At 44.2% G+C, this 22,167-nt stretch overlaps 1 protein-coding gene and 1 non-coding gene across 10 annotated transcripts in view; one reads left to right on the forward strand and one right to left on the reverse strand.

Annotated features, from left to right (window-relative positions):
• The window catches only part of LOC125638864 (protein numb homolog), a 273,102-nt gene that overhangs the window by 108,632 nt on the left and 142,303 nt on the right, over positions 1-22,167 (reverse strand). The window lies entirely within an intron of this gene.
• Positions 13,200-13,272, forward strand: TRNAV-AAC (transfer RNA valine (anticodon AAC)). The gene has a single exon. It is a non-coding gene; the product is annotated as a tRNA-Val (tRNA).

Raw genomic sequence — 22,167 nt, forward strand, 5'->3', positions numbered from 1 at the left:
GAGCTGAGGCAAGCCTACCAGAAAACCAGAGAGGCGAACGGCCGCTCCGGATCAGAGCCCCAAACATGCCGCTTCTATGATGAGCTGCATGCCATTTTAGGGGGTTCAACCACCACTACCCCAGCTGTGTTGTTTGACTCCTTCAATGGAGATGGAGGTAACACAGAAGCAGGTTTTGGAGACGAGGAAGATGATGAAGTTGTAGATAGCTCACAGCAAGCAAGCGGAGAAACCGGTTTTCCCGACAGCCAGGAACTGTTTCTCACCCTGGACCTGGAGCCAGTACCCCCCGAACCCACCCAAGGCTGCCTCCCGGACCCGCCAGGCGGAGAAGGGACCTCTGGTGAGTGTACCTTTTAAAATACTATACATGGTTTAAAAGCAAGCATGTGAAAGGATTAATTTGCCTTGGCATTTGCGGCTCTCCTGGATGTACTCCCAAAGCCTTTGCAAAAGGTTTCTGGGGAGGGCAGCTTATTCCGTCCACCATGGCAGGACACTTTACCACACCAGGCCAGTAGCACATACTCGGGAATCATCGTAGAACAAAGCATTGCAGTGTATGTTTGCTGGCGTTCAAACAACATCCGTTCTTTATCTCTCTGTGTTATCCTCAGCAGCGTGATATCATTCATGGTCACCTGGTTGAAATAGGGTGCTTTTCTTAAGGGGACATTCATAGGTGGCCGTTCCTGCTGGTCTGTTTGCCTGTGGCTGAACAGAAATGTTCCCTGCTGTTAGCCACGGGGAGGGGGGAGGCAAAATGTGACCTTGGAACGAAAGCACATGTGCTGTGTATGTAATGTTAACAGCAAGGTTTACCCTGAAAGAGTGTAGCCACTGTTCTAGAAAATGTCTTTTTTCCTCCACCAGCTGCATGTGTTTCAATGATCACAGAATCTTCTCCTTCCCAGAGGCCAGTGAAGATTAGAAGGCGAAAAAAACGCACTCGTGATGAAATGTTCTCTGAGCTCATGGTGTCCTCCCACACTGACATAGCACAGACGACTGCGTGGAGGCAGACAATGTCAGAGTGCAGGAAAGCACAATATGACCGGGAGGAGAGGTGGCGGGCTGAAGAGAGGGCTGAAGCTCAAATGTGGCGGCAGTGTGATGAGAGGAGGCAGGATTCAATGCTGAGGCTGCTGGAGGATCAAACCAATATGCTCCAGCGTATGGTTGAGCTGCAGGAAAGGCAGCAGGAGCACAGACCTCCGCTACAGCCCCTGTGTAACCAACCGCCCTCCTCCCCAAGTTCCATAGCCTCCTCACCCAGGCGCCCAAGAATGCGGTGGAGGGGCCTCCGGCCACCTGGCCACTCCACCCAGGAGGATTGTCCAAGCAACAGAAGGCTGGCATTCAATAAGTTTTAAAGTTTGAAACATTTAAAGTGCTGTGTGGCCTTGTCCTTCCCTCCTCCATCACCCCTCCCAGGTTACCTTGGCAGTTATCCCTTTATTTGTGTGATGAATGAATAAAGAATGCATGAATGTGAAGCAACAATGACTTTATTGCCTCTGCAAGTGGTGATCGAAGGGAGGAGGGAAGGGTGGTTAGCTTACAGCGAAGTAGAGTGAACCAAGGGGCGGGGGGTTTCCATCATGGAGAAACAAACAGAACTTTCACACCATAGCCTGTCCAGTCATGAAACTGGTTTTCAAAGCTTCTCTGATGCGCACCGCACCCTCTTGTGCTCTTCTAACCGCCCTGGTGTTGGGCTGTGTGAAACCAGAGGCCAGGCGATTTGCCTCAACCTCCCACCCCGCCATAAAAGTCTCCCCCTTACTCTCACAAATATTATGGAGCGCACAGCAAGCAGTAGTAACAGTGGGAATATTGGTTTCGCTGAGGTCTAACCGAGTCAATAAACTGCGCCAGCGCGCTTTTAAACGTCCAAATGAACATTCTACCACCATTCTGCATTTGCTCAGCCTGTAGTTGAACAGCTCCTGACTACTGTCCAGGCTGCCTGTGTACGGCTTCATGAGCCATGGCATTAAGGGGTAGGCTGGGTCCCCAAGGATACATATAGGCATTTCAACATCCCCAACCGTTATTTTCTGGTCTGGGAATAAAGTCCCTTCCTGCAGCTTTTGAAACAGACTAGAGTTCCTGAAGATGGGAGCGTCATGTACCTTTTCCGGCCATCCCACGTTGATGTTGGTGAAATGTCCCTTGTGTGATCCACCAGTGCTTGCAGCACTATTGAAAAGTACCCCTTGCGGTTTATGTACTCGCTGGCTTGGTGCTCCAGTGCCAAGATAGGGATATGGGTTCCGTCTATGGCCCCACCACAGTTAGGGAATCCCATTGCAGCAAAGCCATCCACTAGGATCTGCACATATCCTAGCGTCACTACCCTTGATATCAGCAGATCTTTGATTGTGTTGGCTACTTGCATCACAGAAGCCCACACAGTAAATTTGCCCACTCCAAATTGATTCCCGACTAACCAGTAGCTGTCTGGCGTTGCAAGCTTCCACACGGCTATTGCCACTCGCTTCTCAACTGTGAGGGCTGCTCTCATTTTGGTATTCTTGCACCTCAGGGCAAGGGAAAGCAAGTCACAAAGTTCCATGCGAAAGTTTTGCAACCACTGGGAATCGTCCCAGACCTGCAACACTACATGGTCCCACCAGTCTTGTGCTCGCCAGGCCCAGAATTGGCGTTCCACGGCATGAACCTGCCCCATTAGCACCATGATGCCTGCATTGCCAGGGCCCATGCTTTGAGAGAAGTCTGTGTCCATGTCCTCATCACTCATGTTACCGCGCTGATGTCGCCTACTCACCCGGTATCGCTTTGCCAGGTTCCGGTGCTGCATATACTGCTGGATAACGTGCGTGGTGTTTAATGTGCTCCTAATTGCCAAAGTGATCTGAGCGGGCTCAATGCTTGCCGTGGTATGGCATCTGCACAGAAAAAAGGCGCGGAACGATTGTCTGCCATTGCCCTGATGGAGGGAGGGGCGACTGACGACATGGCTTACAGGGTTGGCTTTCAGGGAATTAAAATCAACAAAGGGGGTGGCTTTGCGAGAAACTGAATGGGCCCCCACAAGGATAGAACTCAAAACTGGGTTTGGCAGGCCGTTGATTTTACAGAGGGAAGGAGAAATAGAGGAGAAAATGAATACAAAACAAATCTGGTCTATTTCCTGTTTTGAGCCACTTCATCTATCTTTATACATCTTGCTGGCAGCAGACTGTGCAGTACGATCGCTAGCAGTCATCTCCTGGGTGCTCAGCAGAAGACGGTGCAGTGTGATGACTAGCCATCATCTTCTGCTGGCTGGAGGTTAAAAGACCGTGCACTGCTGGTAGGACTGAATCGCCACGAGACGAAACTTAAAAGGGAAATGACCTGGCTGAGTCACTCCCATGTTTGCCCAGGCGCCCGATTAAAAGAGCACCCAGGACAATGATGACGACAGCTGCCAGTCATACTGCACTGTCTGCTGCCAAAAGGCAATTAACTGCTGCTGTGTAGCAATGCAGCACCACATCTGCCAGCACCCAGGAGACATACGGTGACGGTTAGCTGAGTGGGCTCCATGCTTGCCATGGTATGGCTTCTGCACAGGTAACTCAAGAAAAAAAAAGGCGCAAAATGATTGTCTGCCCTTGCTTTCATGGAGGGAGGGAGGGAGGGAACGGGGGCCTGACGATATGTACCCAGAACCACCCGCGACAATGTTTTAGCCCCATCAGGCACTGGGATTTCCACCCAGAATTCAGATGGGCGGTGGAGACTGTGGGAACTGTGGGATAGCCACCCACAGTGCAACGCTCCGGAAGTCAACGGTTGCCTCAGTACTGTGGACACACTCCGTCGACTACATGCACTTAGAGTACTTGTGTAGGGACACACACAATCAACTGTATAAAACCACTTTCTACAAAACCGACTTCTATAAATTCGACCTAATTTCGTAGTGTAGACATACCCTCAGGGCTGCAAAAGCCCTAACAGACATCGCTAGGTCAAAGGAAGATTTCTTCTATGTAGACTAGGCTATTGCCTCTTGGAGAGGTGGATTTACTATAGCAACAGAAGAACCCCTGTCAATGCAGTAAGTGTCTACACAACAGCTGTGCTGCTGTAGCAGCATTTCCAATGTAAATCTGATCTCAATACTGCAAAGGTTGAGGTATCACAGAATTTTCAAGACTGAATATTTAGAAGTTGCCTGTTACCAACGTAAGATGTCAGGTTATCAGCATGGCAGCACAGTTCCGGTATTTTACCTACTGTTTCGGTATTTTACCTACAGAGGATAGGTAAAATACCGGAACTGTGCTGCCATGCTGATAACCTGACATCTTACGTTGGTAACAGGCAACTTCTAAATATTCAGTCTTGAAAAGTCTATGATGCGGTGTAGAAGTTCCCCATTTTCCCCCTTCTTTTCCTTCATATCTACCACCACCAGTTTAAATCCCATCTTTGTCTTAAAGCAACCAGACTTGTTTTACAGTCAACTTCGTTAAATAGCCACTCTGTTTCAGATACAAAAACATTTGATACTACAAGAGCACTAAAGGGACCAGCACTTACAAATTTGAAATATTGAGGACAGGAGTGCCAACTGGCTAATATCACAGGAACACCTGGGGTGCCCATTCCCAAAAATTATGAAATGCTAGTTCTGAAGAGCAGTACTTTGTAAATATCAAACAGTATGGTTGGCAGAGATGTATTTATTGAATATATTAATTACTTTCAAATATATACAATACAGGTCCAAAAGATGTTTGTGCAGCCATGTCAAGAGATTTTTGAACAGTTTTCCTTACTTGTGGAAAGGCCGTCATCACTACTTAAAAAATAAGAATCTGCAGCCTTCATACAGTGAATTACAGTCAAATTCTTCACAAGACCAAGAGACACTTGCATCTTCAAGCTATATCTACTACAGCTAAATTATTTCCTGCTGATCCTCTAACGATTAGTTGAAAACTGAAGATATAAAAAGGGAATTCTGAAGGTACCTAGTTTACCCTATATGGCATTTTGTTTTACACTTCACTTAAGTCAGTAAAACTAAACTGGTTTCTTTTAGTCATTTTTGTTAATTCTAATTCACTAATCTTATAATTATAACTAGTATAAAGGAAATATTTGAACAGTAGTGCACTAGTAATGTTTCTTTAAACAAGTTTAATAAAATTAGCCATCAAAATATTGGTCCTAACCTACCTGACAGCATCCTTTCAAACCACAAGTCAGAAACATCCCATGAATTAATTGGCCTTTTAACCTGTTAGACTGTGTTGAGGTTTACTATTTGTTTTGGACACAACTGTACAATGGTAATCAAGCTTTTAAAATATTGAGAGAGATATATCTGAACACATTGTAAAACCACATTGAACACTAAGTTTTTTTGTACTTCTAGTACCAGTTACAGTGATATAGTTTAGTCATTTTTAAAGGGAGAGAGCACCGGATTAGGTTACTTAAAAATTTCTATTTTGTGATTTCTACTGTAGCTTCTTAAAAATAAAATTTTTGTTTATGGTGCCCCCCCTAGATTTTCATTGTTCAGACTATGCTCTTGTACACTAGTATAGAATTGCAATGTTTGGGCTCCAGACACCATGTAGGAATTTTTTTAAAAATTCTATCGGAAAAGGTTTTAAAAATATGAATAGTTTAGACAAGGCCTTATTGTACACCTCAATTCCACCACACAGGTATTCAACATGGACTACTGCACCTCCTGAATTAAGGCTGTGGGCGTAGTTGATATTTACTAAGATTCTCCTTTCTAAACAGTCTGTATCAGCGGTCCTCAACCAGAGAGCACGCAGACCCTTCCAGGGAGCACATCAACTCATCTAAATATTTGCCTAGTTATGCAACAGGCTACATTAAAAGCACTAGCAAAGTCAGTACAAACTAAAATTTCATACAACAACTTGTTTATATGATACACTAATAGAAGTACAATATTTATATTCCATTGATTTATTTTATTACATGGTAAAAATGAGAAAGTAATCAATTTTTCAGTAATAGTGCAGTGTGACACTTTTGTATTTATGTCTGATTTTGTAAGCAAGTAGTTTTTAAGTGAGATGAAATGTAGGATACGCAAGACAAATCAGACTCCTTACAGGGGTATAGAAGTCTGGAAAGGTTGAAAGACACTGGTCTACATTGTTAGCTGAGACAGTAGTCTCAAATTCGGAGTTTACCCAACTGTAGTCTTCCATATCAGCAATGAAATGGTTTCTCTTAATCCACAAAAATGTATCCACACATACACCATATCAGTTAACCTACACCCAGTAAATCTCATCATACTTGCATTAATACAGTTTTCCTATAGCTCCTGATTTAATTTTTGAAGATTTCACTTTTTCTATTCAACAGAAATAGAGCTGAAGTGTGAGGATTTTGCTATTTCTGGAATCTGTCATTAAAGAAGAAATTTAGCCCTATACCAAATTGAGATCTGGATGACAGGCTCTGAAATCTTTATGAACACAAGACTATTCTCTTTTTTAGATGACAGGTGCATGGAGACAAAGTTTCTTAATAGGAGGAAGCAGTGTATGGGGTTAGAGCTTGCCAAAGATGTCTCTGTACATTTTACAAGGTTAGTAATTTCATCCATATGAACACTATTAATGCATGCAGTAGTTTAGATGTAGAATAAATCTTTTCCGCCCACCCCATACCCCAACCAAACTTCTGGGCAAGTAATACTACAGATAATGCTTTGAAACTAGTTTGCTTCACTATTACTTTTAATTGGAGCATGCCCATTGAGGGTTTTGGTTTGTAACATTCCCAATAACATTTCATTCTTTATGTCTAAAAGCATTTTATGTCAAAATTTTTGATTTTCTGTTTTTTGCTTGATTTTGAAACAGACTGGAATGTATTTTGCGCTTTAACTTTGATTTTGACATAGCCCTTTCTACTTCTGGAAGAGTGAGATAAATTGAAAATTTGTAAAACAGTTTCAGAATACTGCTCAGTTCTATTCCCCTTAACCCTACCCCACAAAATGTTTCCTTAACCAACTTACGTGGATCAGTTTGAACTGTACACTACATGAGATTCATAAGATATACTATACGCATGTGGTAGAAGCACTCCTTGAGTAGACTTTAATTGGTGATCACAATTCACCAAGATCTGTACAAGCTACCTGGTAAGCTGACTGAAAAACTAGTTTTCAAATACCACTTTTTCTGATGTATATAGAACCTTACATTTAATTAGAATGAAATATGCAATAAGGTGGAGCATTCTGTAGGTTCATATATTTGCTTCATATTTTTGAAGAGCTTCTGTAACATTTTAGTATCAACACACTATATTCAATATCTGTCAAATAAAGAAGGTGCCTATTTTTACATTTGTTTCTCAAGTTAATAGTACCAGAATTAACAAAACCATGCGCTGGCAGGCACTGACACACTTCCTTTTGTTTTCCTCCTATGTCTCTCAGAGCCTCTTCTCCCCGCACCAGCCAAAAGAACTTTACCCAATGCACTTCTGCCCTGGCCTACAATTTTGCTACTCTTTTAATAGTGAAGAGAAAGTCCTAGAGATTTTTAGGCCAGAAGTGACCATCATGATCACCGTGTCTGACATCCAACAATGCACAGGCCATAACGTTCACCCAGTAATTCATGTGTTGCTTCTTATTCAGCTAGATCATACCTTTTAGAAAGATATCCAATCTTAAAGACTCAAACTGAAGAATCCACCACATCTTCATGTCAATTGTTCCAGAACAGCCCATATTAAATGTTTAGACACTGGTTAACTGACAGATTGCAAAAAGTAATTGTAAATGGGGAACAGTCACCCAATAATTCTTGGTCCAATGCTATTCAACAGCAATCAATGACCTGGAGTACAGAATTGCTATTAAGTTTTGCAGATGACAAAAACTGGAGGGGTAAACAATGGGGACAGGAGTTATGTTGACTGATCTGGATCACTTTCTAAATGTATTCATTTGAACAACATGCATTTTAATATAGTCAAATGTAAAGTTATATGTCTAGAAACAAAGGATGTAAGTCACGCTTACAAGATTGGGGAGTATCCTGGGAATCCAGTGACAGCGGAAAGTACTTCAGGGAAATGACAGCCAACTGAATAGGAGTTCCCAATGTAATGCTGCAGCTAAGAGGGAGAACATAATCCTTTGTCGTATAAGTAGGGGAATGTCAAGCAACAGCAGGGAAGACTTATTACCTCTGGATAAGGTATTAATGGGACCATAACTGAAATCCTGCCTCCAGTTCAAGTGTTCATGCTTCAAAGAGGATGTTGCAAAAGGTTCAGAAGACAGCTACAAAAATTATTCAAGTTCTGGAAAATATACCATATTATAGTGAGACTTAAGAAACTCAATTTAGTTTATCTAACGAACAACCTGACCATGATCTACAACAGGGGTTGGCAACCTGCAGCATGCGTGCCAAAGGCAGCACCCGAGCTGATTTTTAGTGGCACACTGCTGCCAGCCAGGGTACCGGCCGCCGGCCCCCCGGCTGGCAGGGACCGGCAGATGGAACCCCGAACTGGCAGCGGGCTGAGAGGCTCAGTGCGCTGCCGGTCTGAGGTTCTGGCCGCCAGCCCCTGCCAGCCGGTGTCCCGGCCACCGGTACTACTCAGCCCGCTGCCAGTCTGGGGTTCTGTTGGGGGGCCCCTGTAAATATAAAATTTATTACTGGCACGCAAAACCTTAAATTAATGAAGACTTGGCACGCCACTTCTCAAAGGTTGCCAACCCCTGATCTACAAGTTTCTACATGGGGAAGGAATTTCAAGTAGTAGGTGGCTCTTTAATCTGCCAGAGAGGCATAATACGATCCCGTGGTTGGAAGTTGCAGCTTGACAAAAACTTTGCACTTTATTTTCAGTTTGAATTTAACAGTGAGGGAATTAGCCATTGGAACAACTTCCCTGGGGATGTAATAAATTCTCCTTCACTTTAAGTCTTTAAATCACAACTGGGTATCTTCCTAAAAGTATGCTATAGCTCAAACTACAGCCTTGATGCAGAAATTAATAGGTGATGTACTTTGCTTTATGTTATACAAGTCAATCTAGATCAATGGTTCTCTACCTGAAGCCCACCAGCCACTTGTGGCCCAATCAGCACAGAGCTGCGGCCCACGTGACAGCCTCAGGGCCATACAGGTAGCACTGGATGCGGCTCACAATGGTAAATAGGTTGAGAACCACTGGTCTAGATAATCGTGATGAAGTGGAGCTTCATGAATTAAAACAAGCCCAGGCAACACTCTCCAGGAGCAGAGGGGCAGTTCATACCTCATCAGGGCATGTATGGGACAAACCCAGCCCAGCCTCACAGAACAAAGGACACCGGCCTAGGCAGCAAAAAAAGGACCTGTTGGACTCTCAAGTGAGAGTCACACACCCCCCCCCCTTCCCTTGGTCAGTTTGGGACTATGATGAGGTAATGCTCACCTTAACTCCGAAAGGGGGGGTGGAACCAAGAGGGAAGAAAGAACATGACAAAAGGGAGAAACATTTGCCATGCTCTCTCTTCCACCTCCATCTAAAGACACCACCACCAAGTGACTGAAGCGCTGATCAAAGGGGAGAGCCTGGCTGAAGAGCAACTGTCAGCCTGTGGTGAGAAGCATCTAAATTTGTAAGGGCACTGAAAGTGCTGATGTCAGCTTAAAATGCATTTTGCTTTTATTTCATCTGACCAAATCTGACTTCTTGTGCTTTGACTTATAATCACTTATAATCTATCATTGGTAGTTAATACATTTGTTTATTCTACCTGAAGCAGTGCGTTTGAAGCATGTCAGAGACTCCCCTTGGGATAACAAGCCTAGTACATATCAATTTTCTTTGTTAAATTGACAAAATCATATAAGCTTGCAGCGTCCAGTGGGCATAACTGGACACTGCAAGATGGAGGTTTCTAGAGTTGTGTCTGGGACTGGAGATATTGGCTAGTGTCATTCGGTTGCACAATCCAAGCAGCGGTTGGCCAAAAGTGCTCACTTGCGTAGCTGGAAGAAGCTTACATACTAGAGGCTACACGTGAACAGCCTCATGTACACAGCAGAGCAGAGCAAGGTTGGCCCCCAGAGTCAAGGATTGGAGTAACCTAGCAGATCACTGGTCCAGATAACACCAGGGGAATGTCACACCACCACCACTAGTCCCAAACAGAAGAATCCAAGTGCTAGAATTCAGTAAAACCTGCTCCGTAAGCATGGTAAATACACAGATACACTAGCCCAGAGTTTGGTGCAACAGTGAAAGAACTGTGGAATTCTGTCCCAGGATAGGTGAGGGTGCACTCAGACACCAAGAGGGGATAGATGTAGCTAGCCCTACAAACATGACAGTCATAACAGTTTTAATCTACAAGCATAGGAAACTTTAGGAAAGTAGTCAATTACGTCAATTTTTGCAATATAGGACAATATTTCTCTAGGATTTATGAGATGCCAGCCCGAACTCATTTTCATCTGTGACCAAAGCTATGGATTTGAACTGAGAAAAACCTGCATCAAAAATCTGATTAGAAAAGGATAGTTAGCTGAAAGTTTCCATATTATAAACAGAATATTTGTTCATTAAACTTTAGCATAACAACAGGGCTAACAAAAAATATTCCACTGATTTCCCCCCACCCCAAATAGGCAATTATCCTTACTTTACAAGATTTTAAAAGCTAGGAATTAGACAAAAATCTTTGTCTTTTGTAGGTGACTAATCTGAGGAATTGTCACAGATTGAAGTGTCATTATAGGAGGTTTTGGAATTAATTGAGAAATTTAACAGTAACAAGTCACCGGGACCAGATGGCATTCTCCCAAGAGTTCTGAGAGAACTCAAATGTGAAATTGCGGAACTATTAACTATGGTTTGTAACCTGTCCTTTAAATCAGCTACTGTACCCAATGATGGAAAATAGCTAATGTAACGCCAATATTTAAGAAGGGCTTTAGAGGTGATTCTGGCAATTACAGACCGGTAAGTCTAACATCAGTACCGGGCAAATTAGTTGAAACAATAGTAAAGAATAAAATTGTCAGACTCATAGAAGAACAAACTGCTGCACAAAAGTCAGCATAGCTTCTGTAAAGGGAGATCATGTTTTACTAATCTATTAGAGTTCTTTGAGAGGGTCAACAAAGATGTGGACAAGGGGGATCCAGTGGACATAGTGTACTTAGATTTCCAGAAAGCCTTTGACAAGGTCCCTCACCAAAGGCTCTTATGTAAATTAAGTCATCATGGGATAAACAGCCTGCTTCTACTACCAGAGGGAAATGGGTCCATACTACAGGTCTGCAGGTTCAAATCCTGCTTATGCCCATCTCCTCCACAAAATGGGGAATTTTTATGTAAGTCTCTCTATAAAATGACCCCTAAGTGTAAAGGCCTTGGAATAATAGTGATTGTTAGTAATTTTATATATAAGGGATAGAGAAAAAGACAGAATATCTTATTGTCCTTATATAAATCCATGGTACGCCCACATCTTGAATACTGCGTACAGATGTGGTCCCCTCATCTCCAAAACAATATACTGGCATTAGAAAAAGTTCAGAAAAGGGCAACTAAAATGATTAGGGGTTTGGAACAGGTCCCATATGAGGAGAGATTAAAGAGGCTAGGCCTTTTCAGCTTGGAAAAAAGGAGATGGGGCGGGGGGGATATGACAGAGGTATAAAAAAATCATGAGTGGTGTGGAGAAAGTGAATAAGGAAAAGTTATTTACTTGTTCCCATAATATAAGAACTAGGGGCCACCAAATGAAATTAATGGGCAGAAGGTTTAAAACAAAGAAAAGGAAGTTCTTCTTCACACAGCGCACAGTCAACCTGTGGAACTCCTTGCCTGAGGAGGTTGTGAAGGCTAGGACTATAATAGGGTTTAAAAGAGAACTTGATAAATTCATGGAGGTTAAGTCCATTAATGGCTATTAGCCAGGATGGGTAAGGAATGGTGTCCTTAGCCTCTGTTTGTCACAGGGTGGAGATGGATGGCAGGAGAGATCACTTGATCATTACTTGTTAGGTTCACTCCTTCTGGGGCACCTGGCATTGGCCACTGTTGGTAGACAGGATACTGGGCTGGATGGACCTTTGGTCTGACCCAGTATGGCCATTCTTATGTTATCATCTGCTAACACCTTCCATAATTCAGTGAAAAAACACAAACTCCCCACCATCTGATCCCACTGGATTGGAGATGAGACTACAACATTCAGTGATTTTTACAGTCCGACAGAAAGATGATGAGAAGGTAACTCCCCACATTGCACAGTCAATAGGCTTTGATAGACTTAAGCCTCCAACAGCCTAATATATCTGGAATGAACAGCAATTAAGCCCTGGTCTACACTACGAGTTTAGGTCAAATTTAGCAGCATTTGATCGATTTAACCCTGCACCTGTCCACACGATGAAGCCATTTTCGTCAACTTAAAGGACTCAAAACAGATTTCTGTACTCCTCCCCAACGAGGGGATTAGCGCTGAAATTGACATTGCTGGGTTGAATTTGGGGTAGTGTGGATGCAATTCAATGGTATTGGCCTCTGGGAGCTACCCAGAGTGCTCCATTGTGACCGCTCTGGACAGCGCTTTGAACTCTGATGCACTAGCCAGGTACACAGGAAAATCCCTGGGAACTTTTCAATTTCATTTCCTGTTTGGTCAGCGTGGCAAACTCAGCAGTACAGGTGACCATGCAGTCCCCCCAGAATCGTAGAGCATAGAATGTTTCTACGTGCCCCCTATCATCTCCGTCCCTAAGGTTATCGCAGATTAGAAGGCGAAAAAAATGCACTCGCAAGGACGTGTTTTCCGAGCTCATGCAGTCCTCCCGCACTGATAGGGCACAGCTTAATGCATGGAGGTATTCAGTGGCAGAGGCCAGGAAAGAATTGCTGTGTTTGCTTAACAGCGAAAGTATCATGCCTCGCTAGTGATCCTGCCAGAGCCAGGTCACTGTGTCAGCCTTGGGCGGGGACATGACTGCTTTCTGAGCAGGAAGGCCATAGATATAGACATTGCATTAGGTAGCTTCCGCAGCTAGAGAAAACATTCCTGTGCATTCGGCAAAGTTTGTGGCAAAAAAAGAAGCCCTATGACACAAACTATTAATATACAACCACACGTTACATAAAATATAATAGGGACCACGCGAGGGATACATTCAACTTGGGTTTCTGTAGTGTAGTGGTTATCATGTTCATCTAACACGTGAAAGGTCCCTGGTTCGAAACCGGGTGGAAACAGGTCACTGTTCCTTTTTCTGACTCCCCTCCTGCATTTTTAGTCTTAAAACAGACCGCACTGTGAAATTTTACTTTGAATTATATCAATTATGAGTTAAATAATATGGAAGCGGTCTCTAAGTTATAGTCCTGGGTTCCTTACCCTTTCAGCTCCTCTGATAAATTAACATTTTTGTTAAGGGTGGGGGAAAATTTTCATGAAGTCTTTTATAGGGACTAAATGCTATCTAGGACTCTAAAATAATCTTAACGTGGCCCACAGAGTGCAATCCTTCGTTATGGATTTGTCATTCCACAAGTTGAACTGCTCCTTACTACTGTCCAGGCTTCATGAGCCATGGGAGCAAGGGGCAGGCTGGGGTAGGTGCGACCATGTGGTGCTGCCGGCTGGGAGAGCAGCCTGAGGCAGAAACCTCCAGCTTGCATGATATTCCAGGCAGGACTGAATCTTCATGAGACGAAACTTGAAGAGAACGACTTGGAGTCACTCCCATTCGGTGCTCTAAGAAGAGGGTAGCCATGTCTGTCCAGGTGCCCCTGATCAACCTCACCAAGGTCTGCCAGGAGCACCCAGGAGACGTACGACGACTATCAGTCCTACTGCACTGTCTGCCGCGAAGGCAAGGAGCTGCTGCTGTGTAGTAATGTAGTACTGCGTCTGCCAGAAGCGCCCAGGAGATATACAGTGACAGTGAGCTGAGCAGGCTCCATGCTTGCTGTGGTATAGCAAGCATGGCAGCAGGGTGAGCGGGGCCGGCGGCCAGAACCCCGGCTGGCAGGAGGCAGCGGATGGAGCCCCAGACCGGCAGCAGGCTGAGCAGCTCAGCCCGCTGCTGGTCTGGGGCTCCGTCCACCGGCTGAGCAGCTCAGCCTGCTGCCTGCCTGGGGTTCCGATCATCCAGGCAGGCAGCGGGCTAAGCAGGGACGGTGGACGGGACCCCGGAAAAAAGGGCGCGAAATGATTGTCTGCTGTTGCTTTCACAGAGGGAGGGAGGGGACATGAACCCAAAACCACCCGCGACAAAGTTTTTGCCCTATCAGGTATTGGGAGCTTAACCTAGAATTCCAATGGGCAGCGGAGACCACGAAAACTGTGGGATAGCTACCCACAGTGCACCACTCTAAGTTGATGCTAGCCACAGTAGTGAGGACACACACCGTCAACTTAATGCACTTAGTGTGGAAATACACAATCGACTGTATAGACTTCTAAAAATCGACTTCTATAAAATCGACTTAATTTCGTAGTGTAGACATACCCTTAGTTGCATCTTTTCAGAAAGCAGGTCAGCTCCAGAAAATAGCCAAAAGCCTACCAATCTTGCAAGTTACACTCCGACTAGAACAAAATGTACATGCACAGTGTCAAGATGAGGTAGTAATCCAGCATTGTTCTCTGGATTAAATATTTTGCTGGTGCAGTGTGAACCTGCCTCACTTACAGCCAGCAGAATATTTCAACCCCAGCCGTAATTAGACAAACTTTGAAACCAGGGTGAACTGCTCTAGACAGACAAAGTTGCAATTCTAGCAGTTGGTCCAATAGAGCTACATAGATATTGACCCCAGTTGCTGTGATCAAGGTAGATCCCCACACTAGAGAAGAAATAATAGCTTTTTAAGGTATTTGGTCATAGTCCTCAGACTGGTGTTTGAAAACTCAGCACTAGACTCAGGAAACAATGAGGTGAAATTTACAAGACATATTACACCATTTAGCACAGTGAGCAGGGCAGATCACATTGTGAGAGATTTCTTTTTTTGGTTACATTATCAATATAAGACTTTCAAAAACTAAACTTGAACAATACTACTGTGTTACTTGGTTTTAGAAAAATCCATGTCAAATAAATTAAAGGAAATGAAGGGAGAAAGTTAGATGGAAGACTGCATTAGTGTGCCCATGAAGCTAGACTAAAGTAAATGAGACTTCATTCCTTTCTTTGTGTTACTAATGTTATTACTGAAGCTTATCCTACAATGCAACTGTGCTTAAGTAGGGTGTAGCTTTCAATATCAAACTGAATGAGGCAAATAAAGGGAACTTGCTGGAGATGAAGTCAGCAGAACTGGGGAAACATCAGTTGCTTTTAAATTAGATAGCATGATGAAAACCCTAATTCACAGAACGTGCACACAGTTTTGTAACCCGCTGGCAAAGTGGGTTACATTTCCCTCTACAGATGGGTGCACAGATGTTATGTCTACACTTTGAGCTCAGGGTGCAACTCCCAGCTCAAGGAGACACACTCACATTAGCTCTCAGACTTAGCATGCTACAAACAGAATGTATCCTATGGAAGCACAAGTAGCAGGATGGGCTAGCAGCCCCAAGTGCATACCCACCCGAGACCCTATGCATTTATTCAGAGCAGCTAGCGTCCCACCACTACGGTTACATTAGTTTTACCATGCTATCTTGATGAGCGCTAGAGGGAACTGCACTCCCAGCTTGAAGTGTATATATACACCCATATAGGATAAACAGCCTGCTTCTACTACCAGAGGGAAATGGGTCCATACTACAGGTCTGCAGGTTCAAATCCTGCTTATGCCCATCTCCTCCACAAAATGGGGAATTTTTATGTAAGTCTCTCTATAAAATGACCCCTAAGTGTAAAGACCTTGGAATAATAGTAATTGTTAGTAATTTTATATTGAAAACACTTTAAAAAATGAATTAGGATGTTGTGTTAAACATTTTAGTGTATTTTTAATGGTTTGTATCGTTAGTGAGCTGTCCCTTTAAGACCACTGTGAGCTACTTAATTGTACAGTGTGAGGAAAGCTTTGCCCATATGTCCAGAGAAGAGAAGATCCTGTGTGTGTAAGCTCCAAAAAGAAAGACCAGAATTTAGAAGCTTGTCTTTCCAAAAAGCAAGTCTTAGCCCTGGTCTACATTTTGGGGGAGGGGGGGAAGGGGGTAAGAGAATCGATCTAAATACGCAACTTCAGCTATGTGAATAACATAGCTGAAGTCGACGTACTTAGATAGACTTACCATGGTGTCTCCACTGCGGTAAGTCGACTGCTGCCGCTCCCCCATCAACTCTACCTGTGCCTCTCGCAGCGCTGGAGTACAGGAGAGCGCTCGGGGGTCAATTTATTGCATCTAGACTAGATGCGATAAATCGATCCCCGCTGGATCGATCGCTGCCCGCCAAGTAGGGAAGACATACCCCAATTCTTGAAGAAGAAACATTAGCACTTATCAGGGAGCTGGATCCCTCAACAAGTTATAGCCTCTCTCCTGGAGATCACCAATCCAGACCAACTCAGAAGGGATTCAAAGTTGCTCCCATCTATAGGGTATTTGGTGGGTCTCAATTCTACCTCCTCAAACTTTGTCCCATGTCACCACACTTAGTAATAACTGGCAGATTCAGACAGGTAAAGTCCTGCAAGGGCCACAGAGACTGAACTGACCCTAAAACGAAGTTGCCCTGCCAGCACCACCAAGTTGTAGGAAGTTTGTCCTGCTGCCGAGTGTTTTCTATTTTACCAAGGCTGTCAAAACAACTCCTTTCACAAGCAGTAAAGGCACACTTTGAAGATTAAGTGTCTATGGCTATATGCAAATTTACCAATATGCAAGTTAGGTCATTAATTTTCATAAATTTGCCACATGCGGAGCTACACAAAACCTGGTATCTATACTTCAGAAGAAGGTGACAGTTTCCTCCTAGAAACCCAGTTAATTCTTTTACATACTGAATATTTTCAAGAAATCCCCCACCACTGCACCACCAAGTGGCAGCAATAATAGAATCGCTACAGCAGACTGGTGGCCACTATGTGTACTATCATACAGACCTGCTCAGAATTAGAGGGCAGTAGAGTAAAAATGCAATCAGCTGGTCTGTACCAATGCTTACCTCATTACTGCTACTGGTAGAATTGCACAAGTATGAAGTTTCCCCAAAAGCTGCTGTGTTAAGGAATCTTAGGTCCTAAAATAAAAATACTATTTTTGACTCTTGCTAAATTCTAGGACTAGGTAATCTTGTGACAATGAATACCACATAAGTTTTAAAACTTATTTCCTTTTATTATTATTTTTAAACTTTCTCCTTGTCTGAGTTGAGAGGCAACATTTATTTATATAAGCAGGACTTAAAACAAGGTCTATAGCACTTTCATATCAGAAATTTTAGATTGAAAAATGTTACCAATTTACAACTCTGATTCCCCAGGGTCTCCAGCATTCAAGAACCACACCACTTGGTCGGATGGTCCTAACCTCTATGTCAGTTAAGTCAGGGATTGTCAAGATTTTTCTTTCCGAGCACCCCCCTCAACATGCTATAAAAACTCCAGAGTGGAGAGGGGAGACTCAGGGCTCCAGGCCTGGAGGGACCCTTGGGCATAGGCATAGTTTGGGGGGGAGGGGAGGAGGCGGCCAAGGGCCAGTGGGACTCAGGCCAACTCCGCATAGCTAGGTCCAAGGAGAGAGTGTGCCACCTCCACCCCCTGACTCACCTCAGCAGGCTACCTAGCCCATCTGGGTTGTGGGAGGACGCAACTGAAAAAAATATAACTCAAAGGGGACTCAGCTCAGAAAGTTTGAAAACCACTCACGGTGCAGGGAGAGGGGTAGCTAGGGGCTGTGCGCAGGGAGGGCTTCCCTGTGTTGGCAGCTCCCCGAGGGCTCTGCCAACCACAGAGCCAGGTCCCCCCCGCCCAGGTAGCTCATACTGGCTGCATAAGCAGTCAAAGGGGGCTGGGAGCTGAGGAGCAGCTGCAACCCCGGGCAGCAGCAGCAGCAGACGGGGGAATGCCACAGCTGCACACTCCATGGCACCAGCAGCCAGAGGAGCACCTGTCCCCCACTGCCTGGCTCTGGTGTCCCTCCGACAACCTGACCAGAGGCTTGCCTGAGGGAGCTGGGGAAGAGGAGGAGGTTGAGGGGCAGAGCTGTCCCCAGACTGCCCCACTCTGGGTAAGGCACTGCAGTTTGAGGGGGCAACACCTTTGTACTCACTCCCCCCAACTCTGCCCATGGGCTCAGGGCTTCAGTCCCCCACTGCTCCCGACTTCAGACAGGGAGGAAGAGGGGGACCACCAGGGCTCCTGGCTTCAGCCCCACAGGGAAATCGTGGTTCAGGGCACTGTGTTTCAGCTGTGAGGCCCTGCAGCCTCCTTGAAAGGGCTCGCGGACCCCCAGTGGAGAACCAACGAGTTACGCCATAACTGCAGCAGAGTGAGTTTCCTACATACCTTAACCTGATGATGCAGTATTTCAGGAATTTTACATGGTTAAATATGCACACTTAAATTTATTGGATAAAAAAGCTTTAGCTGACATGACTCAAACTAATCACAAGAGTAAACTTGCATGCAGGTTTCACAATTAGTCATGACTCAAGTAATTTCTCCCATTTGTGATCCAAAAAACAGATCTTAAAAGCATCAGGATAGATCTTATGACTTTTGTATTCATTAACCATGATCTGCAAAGGTTTACTGAAATAAGAGAACCCTTATATGTTAACATTTGTTCAAGTCACCCAAATTAAAAAAACAAGAAACTTACAAGTTAATTCCTTGAAGTTTGCATTTTGTACACACCTTTTTATGCTCACAAAATAGAAATATCAAAGACCCCATACACACACTAATCATAGAACAGTAGTCAGAGTTCCTAGAAGTCTGAGTTTTTTCCTCATACCACACTCTGGGTTGTCTTCATTTCAGAAGCAACTCAGATGACTGGCACCCAGGTCTGAGCAGCCATACCCAAATTCTGCACCCTGAATTGACTGGACTTCTGGGCTCCTATCCCATGGTTCTTTGTGTCACAATAACCTGAGCCACTCTGATTCTTTCCCAGTTAACCGTGGGAGAACTTGTCTGTCCTTTTGGGTACATACGGGAATTGTGGAAAGGCATCAAAGGACTATCAGCACTCAAATGATTTAACCTACATCCTTGCTAAAAATTCAGTGGGCAAGTTACCAACCCAAGTGAAAGGAGCACCTAACCTTTAACCAATGCCCCACGATGGGCCAGATAGCTCAGACCGAAAGCACTACTAAACTCAGGTGAGAGGATTTTGTGCGTGGACAGGAGAGAGGTTAGGGGCAACACTCAAATAAGAGCCTGAGTTAACTCTGTTGACTAAGACTTAAATATTGCTACCTCTCAGTACAGGCTAAGTAAGCAGTGACAGTCACTCAGGTTTCTCTAGGAGTTTGGGGTTCTGAACCATTGTTTAAAGTTAAGAATAATAAAGACAAGGGTTTTGACAGAGTGCATTTTCATGGGTGACGAGTCAAACTGAAAACATGAATAAATTTAAAAAGCTTTGCAGGTTACCTTTAATGAGTATAAGGCATTGTCAGGACTACTGAAAAACTGAACAAGATATAGGAAACTCCCAACAATTCAAAAGATCCTTCTAAGTTTAAGTTTTCATTTTAAAGAGTCTCTAAGCTTTTACCGTTTCAAACTTTCCATTACAAACTTGGACACATCTCCGTCTTGCAAACATTTTCCAGTCCAGCAGCAAAGGTGTGACCCTTTACCACAGTCTGACTCACCTAAGAGGTGCTGCAACCTGAACCAGAATTTCAAATTAATGTTTTTAAGTGAAACTTAGAAAAATGAAACTGGCCTCAGTGTATTTTTTAAAATCAATTGCTTTCATACTCACTACATTCTTCGCTACCTCAGATGGGATTTTTACCTATCCATTCATTCTTTGAAGTGGGACAAAGATGTCTTAAGAAAACTGAGATCTATCCACTACCACATTATCTTGTGAATTTGTCCTTTGCTTAAATTGCTGCTCAAAAAGTTACAGCACCTGCACCTTCCCCCAGACACCTGGCAGATATATCTTTGTAATTCTAAAACTTTAGAACCACATCTGTAAAACTAAGCCCAGGTCTAAAGGTGGGTTTTCTGTTTCACTGTCCAAGCTAGCTTGCACTGGTACAAATCCAAGTACCTACTTTTGTGCCCAAGTATACGCTATTTTACACATTAAACACCATGCTGACTTAAGTAACTGAGTTATTATATAGTAATGCAGAATTAACTGGACAAGTTCAAGGTGACAGTCCTGGTTTTGGTTCCTATCTATAGCAAAAATAAACATGCTGGGGAAACACAGCTAGGATCCTACCAAATTCACAGTCCATTTTGATCATTTTCTCAGCCAGAGGGTTTTTTAATTGGTCAATTTCATATTTTCAGATGTTTACATCTGAAATTTCATGGTGTTGTAACCATGGGGGTCCCGACCCAAAAGGAGGCTTGCAAAGCTGATATGGCAGGGGGTGTCATGGGATTGCCACCCTCACTTCTGCGCTGCCTTCAGAAAGCAGCAGTTGTGGAGCTTCCCACAGCCAGGGGAGATTCCCGGAGGTGGAGGTGGGTCTGATCTCCCCTGTGCTGTGGGGAGCCTTCAGCTGCTGGGAGTCATGGAGCTTCCTGTAGCCAGGGGAGGTACACTGAGGTGGCTCTGATCTTCCCCCAAGAACGGCCTCCAGAGGAAGAGGAAGTCCCATCCCTCCCCAGCCCTTCAATAGCTAGATTTCACGGGGAGGTCGGATTTCACAGTCCATGGTGTGTTTTTCTTGGCCATGAGTTTGGAATGGCCCTAAACATAACATAATAGGGCTGCAACACTTGAGACTAATTCTGTTTTGCTTGGATCAAATCCTGTTACAGCCTGGGAGTTTATCAAAATATAAATTTCTAAATATTTAGCTTTAAAATACTTCAACTATGATAGGTTTCAGAGTAACAGCCGTGTTAGTCTGTATTCGCAAAAAGAAAAGGAGTACTTGTGGCACCTTAGAGACTAACCAATTTATTTGAGCATGAGCTTTCGTGAGCTACAGCTCACTTCATCGGATGCATACCGTGGAAACTGCAGCAGACTTTATATACACACAGAGATCATAAAACAATACCTCCTCCCACCTCACTGTCCTGCTAGTAATAGCTTATCTAAAGTGATCATCAAGTTGGGCCATTTCCAGCACAAATCCAGGTTTTCTCACCCTCCACCCCCCCACACACAAACTCACTCTCCTGCTGGTAATAGCCCATCCAAAGTGACAACTCTCTTCACAATGTGCATGATAATCAAGGTGGGCCATTTCCTGCACAAATCCAGGCTCTGTCACCCCACCCCCTTTTTTTTTTTTTCTTTTTTTCCCGGGGACACACACACACACAAACTCACTCTCCTGCTGGCAATAGCTCATCCAAACTGACCACTCTCCAAGTTTAAATCCAAGTTTAACCAGAACGTCTGGGGGGGGGTGGGGGTAGGAAAAAACAAGGGGAAATAGGCTACCTTGCATAATGACTTAGCCACTCCCAGTCTCTATTTAAGCCTAAATTAATAGTATCCAATTTGCAAATGAATTCCAATTCAGCAGTTTCTCGCTGGAGTTCATTTGCAAATTGGATACTATTAATTTAGGCTTAAATAGAGACTGGGAGTGGCTAAGTCATTATGCAAGGTAGCCCATTTCCCCTTGTTTTTTCCTACCCCCTCCCCCCCCCCGACGTTCTGGTTAAACTTGGAGAGTGGTCAGTTTGGATGAGCTATTGCCAGCAGGAGAGTGAGTTTGTGTGTGTGTGTGTCCCCAGGAAAAAAAGAAAAAGGGGGGTGGGGTGGGGTGACAGAGCCTGGATTTGTGCTGGACATGGCCCACCTTGATTACCATGCACATTGTAGGGAGAGTGGTCACTTTGGATGAGCTATTACCAGCAGGAGAGTGAGTTCGTGTGTTTTTTGGAGGGGGGGTGAGGGAACCTGGATTTGTGCAGGAAATGGCCCACCTTGATTATCATGCACATTGTGAAGAGAGTTGTCACTTTGGATGGGCTATTACCAGCAGGAGAGTGAGTTTGTGTGTGGGGGCGTGGAGGGTGAGA

Source organism: Caretta caretta, chromosome 6, assembly GCF_965140235.1.
Source record: "Caretta caretta isolate rCarCar2 chromosome 6, rCarCar1.hap1, whole genome shotgun sequence".
In the NCBI taxonomy this organism is placed as follows: Eukaryota; Metazoa; Chordata; order Testudines; family Cheloniidae; genus Caretta; species Caretta caretta.